The 21,673-nt window shown below is 48.9% G+C and overlaps 1 protein-coding gene across 5 annotated transcripts in view; it reads right to left on the bottom strand.

Annotated features, from left to right (window-relative positions):
• The window catches only part of LOC106745599 (ensconsin-like), a 182,649-nt gene that overhangs the window by 79,043 nt on the left and 81,933 nt on the right, over nucleotides 1-21,673 (bottom strand). The gene's annotated exons all lie outside the window — the stretch shown is intronic.

The raw sequence follows: 21,673 nt of genomic DNA, 5'->3' as shown, positions 1-21,673 counted from the left end.
CGTCCCCGTCGTCGAACATGCTCTCGAGTGTGTGACTGACTCGCTGGAAGAGCTACAGGTCCCTCCGCGGCGGGCGAGTTCTTCTCGCTCTCTCTTTCTCTTGCCGCGCTCCTCTCCCACTCGGTGCGTCTCACTCTCTGCGGGTACACCGTGGATAGGTATACCTTCGGCGAGGTAAGGTACCTCTCGCACTCCCGTTTGTCGCTCGCTCGTCGCCGGACGGAGTGGGGACGGACACCTGTATACCTGCCGATGCACGTCTCTCACGAGAGAGAGACGGCCAGCGAGCGCGCGATGAGAAATGCTCGCGAGGCGAATCGCGTAATAACAGCCGAGGAGATCGGCTGCTGAGTAACGTCCCGGCGTTCCCGGGCTTTTACTCCGCCGGAACCTGTTTCGCCTCTTTAATAACGTCCCGCTGATATCTTGACTATTTTCATCCTTTCATTAAGGATCGGCTGTATAAGCGCGCGTGCAATATTGCCCTGCGTTATTAACGTGTCATGACGTTGTCGTGTGCGATATGATAATCGGCGAATGGTCGCTTCCCAGGCCGAAACCATGTAACGAGCGCCGTACTTGATACGGCTGCATCCACTTCTTGCCGGCCGTACTCGGTGCGGCCGCATCCACTTGGCGACGGCCGTACTCGGTGCGGCCGCATCCACTTGGCGACGGCCGTACTCGGTGCGGCCGCATCCACTTCGCGACGGCCGTACTCGGTGCGGCCGCGTCTACTTCTCGGCTGGGTTTACTCGCGGCGGCCATAACCGGCACGGTTGCATCTACTTCGCGGCGGCTCGGAGAGGTCGTACTCATTGCGGCTGTATCTACTTCGCGACCGGCCCGGCTGCAACCACTGGCAGCGCGGTGGTACCCCGTACGACCGCAACCACTAACCGATCTTCGTGCTCGGCGGAAATTGCCGGTCAGAGTTGAAACCGGTGTAATCCCGTTGGGTTTAAATCCTGGATATCGCACGCACGCGACAACAATCCTAACGTTCGCTCGCGGACAAACGGGACGAGGATAATTGGGGAATAAGGTATCTCATCTGTCGCATCGAAAACTGAACTCGAGCCGAAATTGCGGGCCTGGCTAGCGGGAACTAACTCGATGTTCGGTCGAAACTGTAACGAATCTGCACTTTAACCAGCGCGGCCGTCAATACGCGTGTCTACACACGCCGGCCGCATCCTGTACGAGGTTTGCGATCGCGGAACTACTGCGACTATCCCATGCACGGCTGTGCGCACGTGACGATGGAATCGCGCGCGATTAACCACTTCTTATCGTCATGACGATATAACAGAGCCGTAAGAGAGGCGTTAGTGAAAATACTTTCACGCCTAATTCGGACCCGTCACGATAGACGCTTGAGATGCGAGTAGTGTCAATGCCCTTCCCCGCTGCACTTTCACTGCCGGCTCATTATGCATGTAACAAGAGTGAAAAACAGTGCAACAATAAGACTCTCTCGATCGAACTCGCGAATATTCATGAGTTATTATTGGCATAGTCGTGCTAAAAATTCAACGGGGAAGATTGATCGAGAGCCAGCTGATCATTCGTCGACAGTCCCGTATGGTCGCGCCTGAGTTTCTCTCCGCGAGCGCAACGGGATATAAACGCCGGTCTCGGAAAGAATGACGAAAACGTCCTTAAAAGGCGGCACTAGCGGACGTTCTTTCGACGGGTATTAGCGCGCTCGCGAGAGGAATCGTACAAATGATTTCAGCTCACCGTGGCAAGCGCTTTCTAACTGATCTTTCGATTCGATTCAATTAATCTCCGTGCCTTCACGGATACATCGTACCGTATTTATTTTCCCGTATCGGTAAGCTCCGCTGAAATGCTATTTTCGTTAAATCAATTTCTACACCGAGAAACCCAATTAGTTGACTCGAGCAAAATTCTTGTTTGGGTGTGGGCGAACAAATGTTTTCGTTGAGAACGAAAGACACGGTTCGTTGAACCGAACCCTCTCTTTTCTCGTCTCAGAGAACCGAATTTCAGTTCTCACAACTAAAATATTTGTTCGCCCATATCCAAACATGAATTCTGCTCGAGCCAACTAAATGTGTTTTTCAGTGTAACCACACAAGTACGGATCCGCTGAATATTCATATTATAGGAAAATCTGCCAATTTGGATTTGAAACTTGACGGAGAATACATGTTGATATAGAGAAGATTTAATCGCTACGATTTCTAGGTCAAACGTCTCTTTTCAGGGTCGCGAGACGTGTGTGGTGGCATAATCTGCTCACGCTTCAATGCTACCAATTTCCAGCGTTGCGTCAACGTACCATCGATATCCTTGTGATCGCGTACACACCGAAGAGCGGTCGTCCGTGAACTCCGTAAATCATCCGTAAAGCAAGAACCGTTCGTGAGCGGGGACCGATCAGACGACCAGATCTATCTCGCCGACCTCGGTTGACCTCATAAATAAATCGTGACGGATTTTTCAATGTCGCGCCACGAACATCCGAGGCGAGGAGAGAGACGGAGGTGGATGAGGAGAGGACAAATATTGCATCGAATTTACTTTCATCGGCGGCGGGTTTGATTGAAATTTTCATTGCTCGACGCTCTGATTACACCGTAGGACGCGATAATCATTTTTGTCGCTCAACTTTTTACTCATCCGCGCCGGAGGTACGGTTTGTTTCTGCACGTTAGCTGTATTGATACAATACAAATGCGCGCGCGTGCGCGCACACACACGCCCTCACACACGATATATGACGCGACGCGAGATCGATCAGCGGGAAAATAAATGTCGCTGCGATAGCCACACCGGTCGGAATAAAAATTCAGTCGCGAGAATGTAAGCAACACGCGTGCTGTGTTGTTCGAGCATATCGCGCGCGTGCGTCGTCGTCGCTCCGAAAATCAACACGAACGATCGATACGACGCGCGGACCGTACGCCCAGCAATTTGTCAGCGACAATAACGTCGGCGGGGGCGGAAGAGACGTTTTTATCGACTGTGTATGCTTTATGGTATACAGAAAGGCAGCGACGATGCTTCTTTTGCTCCGGTAACCCTTCTCGGGAGAGGCGTTAGAGCGTGGCGCTCATAAATCATCCGTAAAGTCGAATCGGCTGTAAGTAACAGTCCGGAGATCTCGATTCCAGCCTTCCTCCGGCCTTCCCCGCCCGTAAAAATAGAGAAACCGAGTCCCTCGAGTCCCGACGGTGAATCCGCTGGTAAAACGCAGTCCACGTCGATTACTGTCGCCGATCCACCCTTTTAACGAGGCGACACCGCGCGTCATTCGGCGCCTCGTCGCGTAATTTATCGGTACATCAGTGACGCGCAAACGCGACTGTATCCGACGGCGATACTTTCTGGATTATCGTTACGCGAACAGGAAGTGCCACGCACACACACGCGCGTCCTCCCGTGTGACACATCGAGCGTTATTCGTGACGCGTGCGCCTCTAACGTGCGCACGACGGCCGCATCGATAATGCAACAACACTCTCGCGCGACGGTAATGACCGTGAAAGGTTGCGCGCGGAGAAAGCGAGGAAATACCGAGAGGTCTCTCTCTCTCTCTCTCTTTCTCTTTCTCCGGGGTTTTAGAAAATCTCGGAAGAAACTGGCCGCCTAAAATGGCTCGCGATTTCCTCGTGGCTCTATCCAGCTTGCGCTCACTCGACTTCCTCGTTCGCGGACTGCATAATCGCGCGAGAGGCTGAAAAGCCGCAAGACGGTGACTCTGTAAGTTTCATCGCGAAAAGAACAGAAGCATTGTGAGAGAGGGGAGTTGCTTGCGTCCGTGTGAATGGCCGTTCGATGAATGGAAAATTTTTAGGCGACGTCGCCGCCGAGCGCGCCACGGAAATCTGGATTTGCAAATCAGATCCGAGCGCACGACTTTCTGAATCCGACGTGAGGCGTATGCGAGCGCGCGTAGGCGTTGAAGATCAAAGACGGTTCGCTTCGGTGAGTCAGTCGAATTCCGTGTAACCCGAAGTTCATTAGAATTCTCGGCGCGCCGCGCGAGACCGGAGGCAAAATTCCGCCGTTAAACAATTCTCCTTCTTCCAGCGCTCGTATAGTACATTTCTTGGGATCTAATTGGGATCTGATCCGATTTCCCAAACTATACTGATGGATTCTGCTCAAGGGATTTACGCAAGGTTCTAGTTAGAAGTGTAGCGTTTCAAATATATGATTTTCAAGCTCATGGAACATACAAAAAATGTAGACAACAAGATACAAAAGCAGTAAACGAATTGACCGATCACGGTCGATTGTTCTTCGACCGTGAGGGGAATAATCGGCTATAGTCAATTTTCCTACTGCTCGAGGACCGATTTTCAATTTTCTGCTTAATTTGTGGTTTAGGCTTAACCTGATGATATTGTAAAAATTATGTTCCTCTATTCGCTTCATCATTGAACTTGAAAAGTTATCACTGCGAAATCATCAGTTTAATGATTAATCACAAATATGAAAACCATAATTTCCGCATTATTATTAGATTCTAAACCACAAGTTAACCAGAAAATAAGAAACCAGGCTTGTGTCTCATTACTTACGTTTTTCTACGTTCCATCGCCCTAAGCCGGGAACATAAACAGATCCTACATTATCCGATCAGCACATATAATTCAATCTCGATGATAAAAAGCAAACATCTCACGTTCACTTTCTCGTGCATACCAAAGATTACCCCACAGTCTCGTTAATAATAGATAATAAATGTAGGAAAATTTCTATGTGGGCGTCGCTCGAGCCGACACGTGTCTCTGAAATCTCGCGGGCTTCCGCCGAGACCGGCCCTAAGAGAGTGTCGTCGGTAGGCCGCCGGCTGTATAACATCTTTATGACTACGCGCTGGCGGTGTAACGCGAGCTATTAAGGTGTCGGCTACTGATTTACATCGCAGATCGCGCGTCCACGATAGCCCCGGCTTACGCAAGACGTTCGTCCCGACTTGACACCATCTTGCCATCGCGCGTCGCGATTTATGCGTCACGTAACGCCGATGGTATTCTCGTCGCGCTGGCTCTTTCGCGGCCTTGCCGGCAATGCAAGCGGTGACGATGCCGCCGTCTGCATTACACACAGACGAGATAGAGAGAGGCGCAGAGCGTCAGGCTTAATTGCTGCCGTTGATGCTAGGAAAATACATCGCGGCAATCTAGACCGTGCGCAAATTCCACGCGTATAATACGCGCGCCCACGTGTAAATTGTGAAATTCTGAATTCTGCCTGCTGAAGACTTCATCAGTGTTGTCCCATTCCCCGGGCACAGTGACAGCGAACATTCCTAATCGGGCGCATACTTTCCGCCTTTGCGTGCGTAACGAATGTTTCCGCGAGCATCTATTTGTAAGCTTAGTAATTAGTAAGTCAGGTTTAGATTTGCAGTCTTCACTTTTTAGAACGCTGAAGAGAGAGGTGGATAATAACAAGTGTTTTCTAGTCTTAACCATTCGAGTGCATTTTTTTCTGTGATTTCTCCAACGCTGCCTATACGATATATAAGTTGATTGACCGGTAAAATATTACTGTTATCATTAATAATGATACTATTTTGGGATATTTGTACATCACGACTACTGCTTTGAAGTGTCGTGCGCCGATCCACCGAATAACAGTCACGATGCATGAATATTCGGGCATAATGAGCCTGACTGGAAATTTTCGATGTCACTCTGCCTCGGGAATGAGACTGCATTAATGGAGTCTTCTGTACACCGGGCGTTCGCTCGTTCACGAGGAAGTTATCGATGTATCAGTGGGAAAGAATCGGTCCCGTCGCGATACCGAGGAGCTCGATAACAGAGCGCGAAGCTCGCGAGTTGAATTTAAAAATCAGAGACCTACATAAAACATAAATTGAGTTCGTGCGGTCGCGGTACGCACCAGTTTCCCCGAGCAGATGCGTATCTCGACGCCTCGGGTTAATAATGGGGGCTTTCGTAGCCGACTTCAAAGGGATCGGCCGTGTAAAACCGTGTGCGTAATTACCGGCGACGACACGTTGAAATAACGGCGCATCGTGGAGTGCGAACTTCGCAAAATCTATCGGCCACAGTCCAAGCGAGCAAAAGAATCAATGGGAAGTTTCCGGTCGCCGAAACTTCGATAGTGAATCCTTAATCCTCGTGTTCGTGGCGATCGCCGGCGGGGTGATGCATTTAAAATTCTAATTCGAGGCTGTTTTTATCTCGCGGACAGACCGGAGAGCCCGGTCGCTTTACAGCGCCCGAATGAGAAGAACGAGATTGTGTTTCTCTCTCTCTCTCTCTCTCTCTCTTTCGTAACCCCTCGGGATAAAATTACGACGCGACGTCCCTTTCGCGAGCATTATCTCTTTAGCGAGTACTTTAGCGAATATGTGTAATCCTACGAATACTTAAATCTCGACAAACATTTCGTTCTCTCTCTCTCTCTCTTTCTCTCGAAAGAGAGGGAGAGAAAGCGTTGATACATAATTTCAACCTTAACGATAAAGAGGCCCCTTATTCGTCATTTCGTTGGAGTTCTGAAACTTATTTTAGCTTAAAAGGCTTCGCAGCATGCAACTAGCGGGAGAAACTTGTCCATTTAAGAGTTAAGTACTCGCCTTTCAGAATTTCACTTTTCAATTTAGAAGCTTCCAGAGTTTTTCGTACGTCGCGAGAGCGCGTGGCGTGAGAATATAAAATTATCAAACCTTCACAAAGAGCGATTACAGCTGCGAGAAAGAGAGAGAAGGAGGGAAAACGGGGAAAAATTATGTTAATCGTGAAATATGCAAAGGAGTGTATCGCAGGCAGGTCTTTTTTCTCCATGGAAAAAGATCAAGAAATAATCAAGAAACATGCACGTTTCTCGACGCAGGAAGTTAAATTGCGCATTGAGCGTAGGTTGATTAAGATTTAACCGTTGAACACACAAGGTTCGCCTCGAGCGAGAAGGTGATTAGAGCGTCGTAATTAAAAGGTGGCGTTAGGAAAATGAACCAACCGGTCGAGATCGGGAGGTAATTGGGAAGTTTCTACACGCCGGGAGCTTATATGGTGGCTTGTCGTATGCGAGCAACTGCGAGGCGTGCGCATGTGCGTTTCTAAGTTGTGTGCCCTCGGACTTTTTATTAAGTCAACCGTGCGGAATGCAAATCGGATGCTAAGGATCAGACGACGCTTCTCCGATTTAGACACGCGCTTACGGGCTACGTGACGACACTCGCGGAAACTGTAATTGCTTCTTATCACGGAGACGACGGTATTTTGCAAATTGCAAGGAGGAGTCTCAATAAAAAGTGTAGAAGACCAATTGCCCGTAGCTCTTTCGTTATTTTCTAAAAAGTGAAAGCAACCCGTCCGAGAGAGGCCGAGAAAGGGAACAATGGAGATGATGAAAACCTGTCGATCGGGAATCAAAGCGTACCAGCGGCCACCGAGTGTCCATTCCCCTCCTTTGCTCGCGAGAGGACGCGAGAGAATAAAAACGGCGACGAGGAGACCCGAAGAAAACGAGCGAAGGGAACGGAAGGCGTGGGTAGGTAGGGCGCAATAATCGAGATCACTACCGGTGCGCGAGCATTCAATTTAAGCCGGCGACGCGGCTGCCGCGCGTCATGCATCGAGGATGCAACGGCACATGTGCAATTGCATCCCTCCCCGGCGCGCCGGACGTTACGGTGCTCAGACAGCAGAACGGTAAAACGTTTTACATGACCGAAATACTTCTTCTCCTATCGGCTCACAATAAGCGCGCCGCGACGGAAGGTAATTCTGTCCCTCCCTCGCTTTCGCAAATAAAAGATGAGGTCACTATTAATAATTTATAGTTGGATAAACGAGATCTAAGGGGAATTATATGAAAATTAAATATCTCGGGAAGAGAATCGCTTCATAAATAAAATATAGTATGACCAAAGGAAGAATTAAAGATCGCGAGAAATCGAAGAACGGACGATCTAATGGGATTTTATGTATTCATATTGTCAGCATTCATATTATTCGCAGGATGACAAAATTTGCCATTGTGTATTGCAAAATACGTTCGCAATACACAGTAGATGGACAATTTCTTTCTCCCACAAATGATATTAATACTGATAATATTATGTTTATACGGTATTAGTAGATCACTCGCGATTTAGCAATTCTCCCTAGTTAAATCAAGTAAGGAGGAGTCTTAATTTAATCTCGTTTAGTATATATAGCATATCAATTTTCTCTCTTATCTCTTTTATTTCTCTTGTGAAAATATAAATATCCAGAAAAAAAACGACACGTGATTTCCTCGAACGAAAAATAATTTCCTAAAAATCTGATACACGTCGAGCTTGCTTTCGCGTCAGGATCTCAAACAAATTCGATCATTTGATCCTCTTCACGTTAATCGAATCGTGTTTCTCTCTCTCTCTCTCTCTCTCTCTCTCTCTCTCTCTCTCGAAAACTCGACATTTTTTTACCTCAATAATGAATAACGGCTCGGCGACTGCACTCGCGTTATTACGTTATGTTCTTGAATACACTTTCTACGGGCAACGCGACTTTACGCGAATGCAAACTCGTTCCCAGTTCGATTCTCCGCGCCTTTTTCCGTACCGCTGACCGTAAAAGTCGAGTGACCAGTTCTTAAATCGTCGGGAAATGTATTCCGCGGAATGCGTTATGCCAAATAAAGGCCGATATGGCCGGTTAATACCGCAATAAAGTCGGAAAAAGTGACCCGCATCGGCCGCGTGTCGCAAGCGCGCCGACGTTTATCGGGAACCAATAACCACGCTGGACGCTGTCATTATGAAATGCAACGTCCTTTTTTCTTCTGTCTTCTTTTTCTTTTTTAAATAAACATAAGCACCATATTCAATTCGCGGTGCGCGACGGATCAGGTGGCCTGATTGCAACCTGCCAACTCGCTACTGACAGAAACCCATTTCGCCGACTTTTCCAATAATCATACGGAAATGAGAATCATTCGTACATAAAAATTCGCTTCTGCATAACGTTACGCTTGTATAAACGCAATTTCGTGTGACAGACTTCGACGTTTCCTAATTGTGAAGGAAATTCGAATGTCTCGACTCTCGAGATGCTTTTCTCATTTGAAGATTTCGTCACGTTCTCAGACGAGGCGCAACGTAAGATAAAAGAATACACATCGTGCTTGCGATTATACGAATGGAGAGCCTCCATTCGGCTGTATCGAAACGATCATTTTCTCTGCCGATACCGCAATGTGCGTGCGTACAGGAGCTGAAATAAATCTCATCTTCGGCGATGCCAGGAGTTCGACATATTTCGCGCTCGAGGCCGAGAGGAAGCGCCGGATCGTTCGCACGTTCTTCATCCTACGTAACCGCGATCGATTCCACCCGGCCGCCTTTCAAGGCACGCATTTTATCGGCGACACGTCAATGCGCGTCCAAATGGTGGGTGAATAAGGGTTCGCGTATTCGAAAGATATCGGATTAGCGGCTGGAAAGTAAGAGGTGCCGCGCCAGCGAGACCGACTCTCACGGGTTCTCACGATTATACCTCGGCGGTCCCGGTAGCTCGGCACCGAGAGAACGAAGCTCTAGAAAGACTGGTTTTCATCTACGACGCTGTGTATTGCCCGTCCGTCGACCGCGTCGGTACCGTTTTGACATCGGAGATTGTGCACCGGATGCGATACCACGGCGCTGATCATTCAATTGCAAAGGCCGAGCAGCTCCGAGCAAGATATCATTATTGATTGCGGATCCACCGAGGTCGGAATCGATAAATAAGAAAAGAGCGAAAGAGATTGGATTCTGCGTGGTTCAGCCGAAGCGAAATACGAAGGAAAGTCGAATACTTTGTTTCCCGCGACATTCTCTCTCATTTTACCCGCCGGACACTTTACTATCTTCACAACTAAAAGTATCCTGTTAAATATCCTGTTCGTGGCTTCTCTCATCGCGTTTTATTTCAACATATTACTCGTTCATAATTATAGGCTTGGACGCATCTTCGCATCTTCGAGATATCGATTGCCGGTGAGTTAGACGTAAGCCTCTCAATTATCACGAGTTAAATGTTTCGACTCGGGCTTCAGAATGCGATAGGAAAATGGATAATCGCAATGCTAAGCGAGCGCGATAATTCGCGCGTAGATCTGTGTGCGGAAATGTGCTTGAGAAAGATGGAGGGAGGGAGAGAGAGAGAGAGAGAGAGAGTGAAAAAGAGACGTGGCTGGCGTGTGTCTCCGGGCAAGGCCGTCCACACACGGTTCGCACGAACCGGTGCACCGGCTCGGCCGACCGCGGGGAAACACATAGCGAGTCGGTGACTGGAAACGCTCGAGATACCGTAGGTAGGTGAGAAACGGGGGGGAGAGGGAGGGAAAGAGAGAGGGAGAGAGAACGAGGAGAGCACGTCGCCCATCGCTGGAAATAATCGCCGGGACAATAAAGGAGACGGCAGGAAGCTAATTCCTAACTCCGAATCGGTCGATGCGACATAATGAACGAAGACGGAGCGGCGAACTGCCGAGAACTCTGAATGGAGATGTAACTCGTTGAGACGCGGGTCGAAAGGACAGGATGATTAATGAGAATCCGGCGGTATCGAACCGCCGTTATGTCGCTATCTATTCGGACGTTCCGTGGAAGAATGTGTGCGCGTGTCGGGGCCTAGAAAGCGTTTTACCTTATTTATTATTTTAAAGCTCTCCCGCTGGTGAGAATTTACGATCGCGAGCGATTGTATTGGCCGCAAGTCAATGTCACTTTCACCGAAAGCCTGCCTCGTTTTCGGAAATCCATTAGTAATCTCCTTGCCTGCGGCTCGCGGCGTCGTCGATCGATGTGACGCAACGCTCGCCCGCGCGTGCGATCGAGCGAAGGAAAAGATAAAAAAAAAAGAAGGAGGGGGAGGAACACGGAGAAACGCGTGAGATCACCTCGATATGCGTGCACTGCGATAAATATCACGTAAAGGGGTCAGGTTCTCCTCCCGAGGCGTAGGCCGGTGCGCGCGCCGTTCGACGGTCTAATTCGCGCAGTGACTATTATCCACATTCCGTCTGGCTTGCGTTTTTCCATCCCGCAGCACCCGCGTCTGAAATTCTAGCCGGCCCCTCTCGGAAATCGCAAGCGCAAACGAGATTTCCGATACTCCCAAAGCCGAGCCGTTGCAAAATCCAGCGCGAATTCGGTGACCCAAGACGTAACGCGCGTATCGCGCATGTAACGCGATATCCCACTTCCGGCACCACAGGTGACGCAACTGAACCGAGGAAACTGCAATTTTTCATTAATACTGCATGCGAGAGACAAGTACGATCAATCATGTTTTAGAAAGTATCAATCTGTATCAAAATTGAAGCGGTGTCCTGTCTGCCCGTCTCTCTCTCTCTCTCTCTTCTTCTCTCTCCCTCTCGTGCGCTAATTCATCAAGCATAATTCCATCGTAAGAAAATAATTACTCTTTACAAGTGTTTCACTTATACGAAGTCAATTCTTGATCCACGTGAACAGTAGTAAACGAAACGGGCGTAAGGTTTTCAAAGGCAAATCAGGGCACGAGGGAAATGTATTGCGTTCTTTTTTTTCTTTTCGATCGAGAAATCGAGTTATTTCCATTTCAGTTTCGTGGACATTTTTGCCGAGGAATCCGATGACGTAAGCCGAAAAAGAGGTATTTTCGCCGCGTGACAGAAACACGCGATTCTCCTCGTGGAAATTCGCCGCCACGTCAGCGACGATAAAGCGAGCGGCGGCGGCGAATTATTCCCTCAATGAAGCGCATGTGTCGAGAGAGAGAGAGAGAGAGAGAGAGAGAGAGAGAGAGAGAGAGAGAGAGAATGTTCGCGGGCATATAAAGTCTCACAATTAAAGGCACGAATCACACCGGCGGCCGAGCGCGTCACGGAATATAAAAACCTTTATTAAGGCGAAACAAGGTTTATTACTTGTTTCGTAAGTACAGTCAGTGGGCTCAGTACGTAATGAGGTTACTTAGGAATAATAGTCGACGCAGCTGCACGAGAAATGTTCACTTCGCTTCGAGCGGGAGCGCCAGCGATTTATCGCATCGCTCGAAGAAACAGGCGCGCCGTGGATTTTCTCCCGATGGAGCTCATTCTTTTTATTTTTTTCTTCCTGTACCTAAGCTCAATTTTTCCACAGTACTCGGAGATAATTCGCAGGTAAGTTCCAATATCACTTTCGACGGGCAAGCTTCGTGGATTTACGAAGAGAGCTTTAAAGCGTTCGCTTCTAATTCTCGGAAAAATCGCACGAGAAGGACGAGCAAATCGATGCCATTTTCATGCTCGAAATCGGTTTTTAGCGGTCGCTTAAACGGCGAACGGAAATCTTATAACTATGCAAATTTACGATTCTTGCCACGTAAAGGCCGGCACACACGGCCACCGATATATAGACTCCGCAGCGTTTCGAAGATGGTATCGGCCTCGTAAATTCGGGTCGCGCGTTTACGTGACTGAGCGCAGCACGATTTTCCCTAATAACACAGATTCGTGAGTGATTTCGAATCGCTACGTCGATCTCGTTTACTCATTTTTTTTCCTTTCTTCCCCCCCCCCCTCCGGTTTTTTGTTTCGAAAACTGGCGATCTACCTTCCGCGAGCACATAGAGGCCCCACCTAATCGGCACGAGAGTTCGATAGCGCGGAACTTTAAACGTGAAATTTACAATTTCATGAAAACTTACAGCGGGCGGCGAATTGCTAAATGTAACGCGCGTTAACAAATAACTCGAAATATCCGACAAATACGAGACTTCGCCGCTATGAGAGAATTATTTCACCGAATCAGACGACCGGAGTTAAAGTCGCACGCGAATGCTCCAACACACACACGCGCGCGTGTGTGTGTGTGTCGCCGTTAAAGAGGCGGTGAAAAGAATATCACGACCTCTCTGTCCTCTCCCGGTGTCTCTCCTAATTCAAAGACAGAATCGGCGGGCGCACGGTTGCGTAACGTTTCCGCGAAATCCGCCGTCGTTTCGTCCGTCGCAAACCCGCGCGCTGTCTAAGCGAGACTCTAAAACCGGGCGCGTACCGCCGTGCGGAACCGTGAAAATTACCGTGGAAGTTACGAGACACCGTCACGAGGTGTTGCGCGCTCGCAACGGGGGACATTTGTGCCGCAAGAAAAAGCCTCGTTAACGGGCGTGACACGTTGGCGTGAGCGCGGAGCAGTTATACGCGCCCCTTTTTCGCGTCGGCCGTTTATCCACTCGCCGGAGGCACCGACCGAAAGCGCAGTCAAGTGCTTTTAGCACTGCGCACTTCCGCCGCGAATGAGGTCCCGAGGCGTCGGAACCTCGATGGTAAACGAAAGGCAAATCGAATCTGTCAATTTTACGGAGTCACGGAGCGAATTTCAGACCTCGCGTTATAACGAGAGAGAGAGAGAGAGAGAGAGAGCGTCAAAGGGTTCGCTTTTTAGCCGGTATATACGCCCGTTACATCTCGCTCCGGGGAGAATCGCGGCGATAAAAATGTAAGGAGTCCCCTTCGCGAAAAGGCAGATCGAGTTCTATCCGAGGAACGCAGCAGCGAAATCGTCTCGCGCCCCGTTCCAGTATTCTCGCCGTTGCGACAGCGCACCTGCGCCTCTAATTAGCGCGCACGCGAAAAACAATCGATAAGGTTGCGCAATTCGTCGTCGTTCTCACGGTCGTTCGAGACACAATGTAACCTTCCTATGCGATTTTCCCGATACTTCTCCCCGCGGATACTCGTCGAAACGGCGAATTATCGCGCAAGAGACCGTTCGCTCGATCGTCACCGCGGCCGGAGGATTCGTAACGATGCCGCGAAAAATGAGCGATTCAGGCCACCGGATGGATAATCCGACGAGGAGCAAAAAGATCCCTCGCAGCGTGCGGCTACGTAATATCTCCTTTCGTGCTCGTATGCATAATCGATCGATTGCGTTTTCTTTGCATTCCGCCGACCGGAATAACGAGCGGAACCGGCCGAGCAGGCGAGACCGGGAAATCAGAATGGAATTTATATTTTCGTGGCAATTCATCCAGAGAACGAGCAACGAGATGGCGTTATCTTCTCCAGGCCGGGCTGGAGGAAATGAAACGGAACTCGCGTTGCGGTATATCGACAAGACGAAGACGAATCTGGAGCGAGTCGATTAGCCCTCATCTCGCGGCAGTTTCGTCATATCACAGGCGACACGCGTAAATCGTTCCTCGTCTTATCGAGCGAGCGACCGTTGCAATAATCACCGACGCTCGATGGATCTCGTGAGATATCCCGACAGGGGAAGTCAGATGGAGGAGGGGAGACGACGCTTTGACATCGTACAAGTTAGTCGACTACAGGCCGGAGAACTAGGCCAACTTTGGACGGACAGCTCTCAGCGGGTATTCCACGCGTGATATCCGCTAAGCACGCCACGTCCGACACAACACGATTGCTTCTTCCTCTCCTTTCCTTTATTCCCGCCGGTGCCCCTCGCAACATCGTAATGTCCCGGAATCGCCCGTTTCTGTAAAAGGAACGAACCCTAGCCAGCTCGTTCGCGGTGGATCGCTGGCTCGCAATTGCATATATCGGCTGGCGCAAGAAGTGACGCAGGAACCCACCCGGTGGTGATGGAGGAGCTCGAGTAATACTTCGGTTGAAATGTGGGTCACAGAGCCTCTCGTCCGTGCGTGCGGCTCGAATCGGAAAAATCTTGGTCCCGATCGCAACGATTTTCCCGTTTTCCCTTCGCCTCTCGTCGTCGACAAGGAGAGCGAGAGAGAGAGAGAGAGAGAGAGAGGGGGGAGAGGCAGTTTCCACGCCTTTTAGAAAAATGCACGACGTCGCATGCATTATGAAACGTTATTTTTAGTCGATTGTGGACGACACGCTCAGCTGTTGCCGACCGACCGGTGATATTTGCCCGACATCGTTGCTCATTCATGTAACAATGCGAACTGTTACACAATAGCAACCATTACTTTGCGAGAGAAAAAAGCGTAAAATTGACGGGACGGAAAATAATGATTTTTTTTCGGTAACAAGTAAAACGATCGTGCTTGCCCGGCTGATGCTGGCGCGTCGCAACAGAAATTTGACGAGGAAAAATTCCCACGTGGCTCCACTTTTAGTACGTGATTTTAATATCATAAACGTCCACCACGTGGCAGTCGAACGGACCGCCGTCCGAGACCAGCTCGAGATCGAAAAGCGGTCGAGATTAATTTTCTCAAAACACCGCTCGCGCGCAGGTCGCGTTGAAAGTGAAATTAAAATTGAAGGCAAGAACGAAGGGTCGAGAACGAAACCCGCGGATGCTCGACTGGTTAAAAGACCCACGCGGGATTTCCACGGGTACGCGCGCGACGTGCTCGCATGGGGCGGCCGTAAATTGCAGTTAATTAGCTCGTTGCTGTAGATTATGCATAATTAAGAACGGGGAGGGATTACGCAACGCCGAGCGAAAGCGACGCCCGTGTATTTCCACGTGTATACACGCGGACGTCGGATATATATATTCCCGCGCGTATTGTCCTCTTTTTCAACGTTGTCAACATTGCCACGTCACTCACTCACTCGCGCATAATATTGTTAATTAATTGCGGTAATGATGGTGGAAGCCGGAATGGCAAATCATGATGAATGAGAAAGCGAATGCTTCGTCAACGTACGCGGAATGACATTAACGGCCGGGGATGGTCGCTACGAACATTATCAATTGACTGATTATGACGGATGCCGAACGTAACGTTTGTTCGTCCAGCCTCTCTTTCTCGCGTGTATATGTACGTGTGTACACGTGTGTTGCGCAAGTAATAAAATTCCTTTTATCACTTGATCGATAATTTCATCGCACTCGATGACGAGGCGGGCGAGGCGCGGCAGATTTTACACTCTACCCGCTGATAGTAAACCAACGGGACAGCCTAGATTATCGACGACCGTCGGCTTTCCATCGATCGGACGACGACCATTCGCCGGTACACCCACGAATACTCTCTGCCGTACCGTCCGCGGCAACACAGGTATCTGCATTGCAACTTTTACCGACGTTACTCGAGGTAACAGCCGACGGGTGCGGACCGTCTCAACGTGATGCGGAAGATATACCGTAGATCTGGGGACAATTTTTCAATTACACCATCTCGAGCTTCGCCGAGGAAAATCCCGAGAACGCTGTTGCGTATAACTGTTATTTCAGGCGAAAGATAAACGCGCGAGCGAGCCATTGTGCACAGTCATTTAACATTACAAATTAGCGCGAGTAACACAATAAAGAGAGAGTCACGGTCGTGTGGCAGAGAGTTCCTCGCCGAGAAAAACGCTATTCACGAGCGTCTTATGTAACTTGCACGTGTGTTGCTTGTACGACGTATCGACGACGAGCGCGGCCGCAGCATGATTATTGATTTCTTCAAGTACAATCAGTACAAACGGTGCTGACAGTATAATGCCTGTTGAATCACAGCCATTGATATTTCGCGAGGCTCGCCGCTGATCACGAATGGTAGGAAGAAAACGCGAATGCTAAACGATACGACGGCGACGCGACTCGCTCGCAACGATGTGGGCGGACTGTCTCGCCCCCGCAGCTCAAACAACACGTCTGAAAGACGAGGCGACCGACCGATCCCGAGCGTCTTCCTTATAACTGCGCCCTTCGTGATTCTCTTCGTGTCCCGCCTCGTTCCTCACACCCCGCGATTCGCCTTAGATCAAGATCTATAGCGGCAATAGTCGGACATTTAATACGACTAACTATTCATAATTATTGTGAAATTATTTACGAAGCGGGATTGAAAGTAACTGGATTATAAGCATTTTTCGCAGTGTTATCGATATTAAGAAAAAATTCATCAAATCGGTGGTGATGTCGATAAGGGACCGTAAGAAGCCAAACCACAGAACTTTTAACGTCATAAAATAAAATGCAAACAGGTCTATAAAAGGTTTTGGTTATTAATTTAATTAATGGATTAAGTTATCCTAAATGCTTCGGTCTTTCGTCAAACTTTCAGTTGTATCAGCGATTTATCAACAATAACGAACACATGTTATGCATCTGCTTGCGTTTTTTTTTCATTTCATGATTTTATAAGTTCTGTGCTTTGGCTTCTTGTAGCCTCTTATCGATATTATTGATTTTATTCAGGAGCTTTAGGTTAATTTAAGATCGCTGATGTAACGTGATAACGTTGAACATCGGTAATGTAAGATCGTCAACAACATTTTTGTTTTCCGAGAAAAATTGGTGCGTATCGAACGCTGGAATATTACGTCAATATCTGTGTAAATACTATCCTACCGTCCCACATTTATTCGGCTAAATAAAGCGGTGAGATAATCGCGATCATCGTGCGTCGTATAAATTCGAAATGTGAACATTAAAAATATGGCGAAATGTCCGTGATATCACGCGATTCTACGGAGGAAACGACTGCATTCCGTGCTCACGAGAGATCGTTTCGTAAAGTGTACATTACCGGGACGCAGGATGTCATAAACGAGACAGTTCGCTGGCAGCGATCTGACAAACGCAGCATTTGCGCTTAATAAAAATATGGCGCCGTGGGCGCGAAAGCATCGGGAGAGACGGAGAAAGTAAGAAGCAAATTGGGAAGGGACGGTCTCGCTTCCTCGTGACGACGGTGTGCGCCTCATCATCGGGCACGTGCTGGACCGCCGAGAGAAACCGGTTCTCTCTCTTTCTCTCTTCTCAATAGCCGCCCGACGAGAGTCTTTTTGCCGGTCCACGGTGGTCTTAACAATCGATTTCGATGTATTACCGCGCGAAAGAAACGTTTTCTACGCCGGGGGCGCACGGATTCCTGAATTCCAAAAAGCCGAGCACCGCGGGAGAAATTGCGTAACGCGGCTGCGATGTTTCGTTAACATTCGGCACGCGTTGCGCCGGGAAGGTTACGTAAAAAATGACTTGCGCGACTGACCTTAAATATACGATATAGCATTATAGGTAAATCGAACGATGTGCTTGTATACACGAAGAAAGTCTTCTTTAGATTTAGCATACGCGTTTCTTTGATTTGGGTTTATTTCGTATAAATATAATTTCATATCAAATATCATTTTGAATGAAAATGTTGTTTTTCACTAGAGTGAATCATGTTGTTTGATGGGAAAAACTATTATTTAGAGGAAATAATATTTCGTTTTCAATAAAAAAAATTTATTTTATTAAACACGGAGAGAATATTGTAGTAAAAATCACCATAAAATTTTGTAATGTTGAATCATACCAGAATTATAACTGAAATTATGATGTGTAATCTTTAGTTATGCACTTCATTGTACATATCACTAATCACTACAATATTTTCTCCGTGTATATTAAATATTGTTCCAACGAAACGAAGAAGTTCTTCAATATATTTCTATTTGTTGAATCCAACATTCGTTCGTTCGCTGTATTCCAAAAGACAAATTTGTTTCCATTAAAGGAATTTAATTAAAACCCGAGAAATTGTTTCCACGTGTACAAGATAACGAAGATCAAGACGAGTGACGATGGACCTAGATACTCGTCTTAACCTTCGTTTAGCAAATAAAAACTGACAATATTATGTGTGTGTTTTCTACAGATGTCTTCTCTTAATATATCTATAGACGGCTTTATCGAGTTGTAATAAAGCTACTGTGCTACCTCCCGCGAGACTTGCAGTAAAAATCACCATAAAATTTTGTAATGTTGAATCATACCAGAATTATAACTGACTTGCAGTTGTCGAAAATTTAATCGGTAGCAGTGCGAGGCGAGCGAGCGAGGAATTTCATAACGCAGAAGTTTCAAACTTGCCGAGTAATAAGAGAGATTTGGTGAGTCGACGTTTCTTATCGCCGACGATGTTCGCCAATTTTCGCGACACAAAGGAGCCCGGGAGTAAGTCTCGTCGGACTTATAAACTAGAATTTCGAAATAGTCCTCCTACTCGAACTGGTTCATTGTTACGGACGCTTGCCAATTAACGATCGAAGAGAGAGAACCTCTCGGTTCATTACAGTTACGTGGTCGGGCTTGCACGAAGGTGGATTCGGTCCCGTTGTAAATTACGTTGCACACGACGCACTATCGCGCGCTATTCATAAATCATCGCGCCGTAATAAGCCGCGGTATCGGAGATAAAAGTTTTCCACTCGCGCTGGTGTCCCAGGCGGGATCTAATTACAGCTTAAAAGAATGCCCAACAATGGCGTCGTCCGTCCTCGCGGACACGGATCGTACGAAGCTTCGTTTCCAGCCCGTCACACGTCTCTCAAATTACACATTTCGCGTATGATTATAACGCGCGCTGCAATTTTGTATAACATTTAATTAAGCGTTGAAAGCGAAGAAGTGAAAGGACGAGGAGAGATGAATACTAATAAACACGTCCGCTCGTAATAACGTTTTCCTCTTCCTTTCTAATCTCGTCGTGCCTGTCTATTAATACGAAAATTACACACGCTCTTTCCGAATAAAAGAAAGATTGTAATTATGAGGATTTCGATCGGCGGGGAATTCTATTCCGGGGGAGCGCCGAGTCTCCGCAACGAAGTCAATTCCCTCCTTTCCTCCCCCTCCTCTCATCACCGGAGATTTGCACGAAGATAACACAAAGCAGCGCGGATCGGGGAATTCCGACGCAACGAGCTCACCCTCGAACTGTTCATCTCGAGCGTGTTGTCTCCACGGCGCGCCTTCGGCGGTCCGGAGGAGCGCCGACCCGAGCATTTTGCCATCCCTGGCCGGGGCAACAAAGCGAACGCCGAGGAATTGAATTCCGCCAGAAAATACATACCGGGAAAGCCTCGAACACGCCGGATGCCGGACGAATTTAAGCGCGATTCCGCAGAAAGTCGAGACCGCGCGCGCGCGAGATCCGGACAAGCCTCCGTCCTTTGTGCGCCCGCGCGAATCGCCTGAGAAGCCGGCGAAGAAACTCGTTTCGCTCGTCGCCGTCTTCCGAAGGGTGAGAGCGAGAGAGAAGAGAGAAAGAGAGCACGGACGAACACGTCGGGAGTAGGCGCGCGCGATTCGACCACCGTCGTGGCCGAGCCGCGCTTTTTTCATCGACTTCCGCGCATTCTCCGCTTCCGCACCCCGACGCGGCACCGAACGTAACAATTAGAGCGTGGTGATTCCGCCGGAGGAGGGAGGGGGACCGTCGCCTTGGTATCCGAGAGAAGCCCGGCGTCTCGCGCGATGGATAAATTCGCGCGAAAGCGCGCCGAGAGGAACAATGAAGGAAGTATAAATCGCGACGGTAATCACGCGCACGAGCGAGCGCGCTCGGTTGCTCGAGAGCTGAAAAAGTTCAATCGCTCCGGCGCGATCGATCGAACTTCACGCAACCCGCGGCTCGACGTTAGTCACGCATCGGGGAGCTTTGAGCTTGGCGGTACTTTCTCTCGATCGGAGCGACGTGGTGCCGACATAAGGAAGACGAGGCAACGCAACCTGGCGGGGTGCCCCGGCCGAAGTGGGTTTTCCTAATAGGGGGCACTCGCCGAGCGCTTTTTTCACCTCCTTGCGAGAAGACTTCGCGCTACGGTTAAGGCAACGCCGACGTTTACGGCTCGGTCAGTTCGCAATTTTGTTTACGCGAGGCGGATAATACGAGTTTGCGCGCGAGTCCCGCAGTTTCGACTCCGTCCGGGCTTAGCGAGAAATTAATTCGCGCGTTGAAGCGGGAATTTATGTGCTCGGACGTTTTATCGTCTCGCCTCCCGAGCCAGTCCGAAAGCCCCCTTCCTTCTCTACCCCCACCGGCTTGTTTGCACTTAAGTTGCCGGCGCTAGCTTCGAGCTCTTTCGCTAATTGTGCGACTCCTAACGAGATGAGCCTGTGACCTTCGAAATGTTCGCGTTAATTACACAAAAGAAAGACTGGTAATGCTTACTAAGTGCATTTAGTCGGAGATTTCGGCGGAATATTTGGTAACCGTTACGAAATTATCCATTATTATTTAGTTAGCTTGCTCGGTATGAACGACTTTTATTCGGGGTTGAATCAACGAAATAAAATAGTAACAGCTATCAAGTATTTTCGCATCTGTTATAAAATGTCCGATGATTATTATTAGATATTCAGCGGTGAACGTGAGTTTCGCTCGCACATCGCGAAGATCGCGAAGACCGCGTCAACTGTTTCTTCAAGAAGACAATAGCGCGAGACGCTCGGTATAACCCATTAGCTGCGAGAAGATTCACCCACGTCGAGGATGCCCGCACGACGGCGAATCGCGGCGATATTGAGCGGGAGGAAATGAAAGCAAGCGAAGATCCGGTCTCGTAGTACCGACGACTCCTCGTTGTTCAACACCCCGAACGAAGAACAATAGAGGCGACTCTTACGGCTGCGTTTCGCGGAATCTTCCTGAGCATTCTCGCCCGATCAGGGCGAGCCGAGAGTTCGTCGTCGAACGTGTGTAACGCAATAGAGCGTGAAAAAAGTGTGGCGATACGCCGCCTGGCGGAATACCGGAGAGGCCGAAATGATCAGCAGGTGTTCCGCGACAGAAGCGGTTGCGCGCAAACTACGTTCTCCGCGTGCATCTCGGTAGCTCGTGCAAAAAAACACAGCAAATGTCAAGCCCTTCTCGAGAGCGCAAAAACACGTCGATGCCCGCGCGCTCGACGTAAAACGCGGTAGCGACCGTTTTCCATCGCGGCCGCGTGACGCGGCGGGAATCGCGCGCACGCAGCTTCTCCCCGGATTTTCTTTTCGCTCGTGCGCCAG

This window comes from Dinoponera quadriceps, unplaced genomic scaffold (genome assembly GCF_001313825.1).
Source record: "Dinoponera quadriceps isolate SergipeBrazil2010 unplaced genomic scaffold, ASM131382v1 scaffold1476, whole genome shotgun sequence".
NCBI lineage: Eukaryota > Metazoa > Arthropoda > Insecta > Hymenoptera > Formicidae > Dinoponera > Dinoponera quadriceps.
This window is presented reverse-complemented; position numbering and strand designations above follow the sequence as displayed.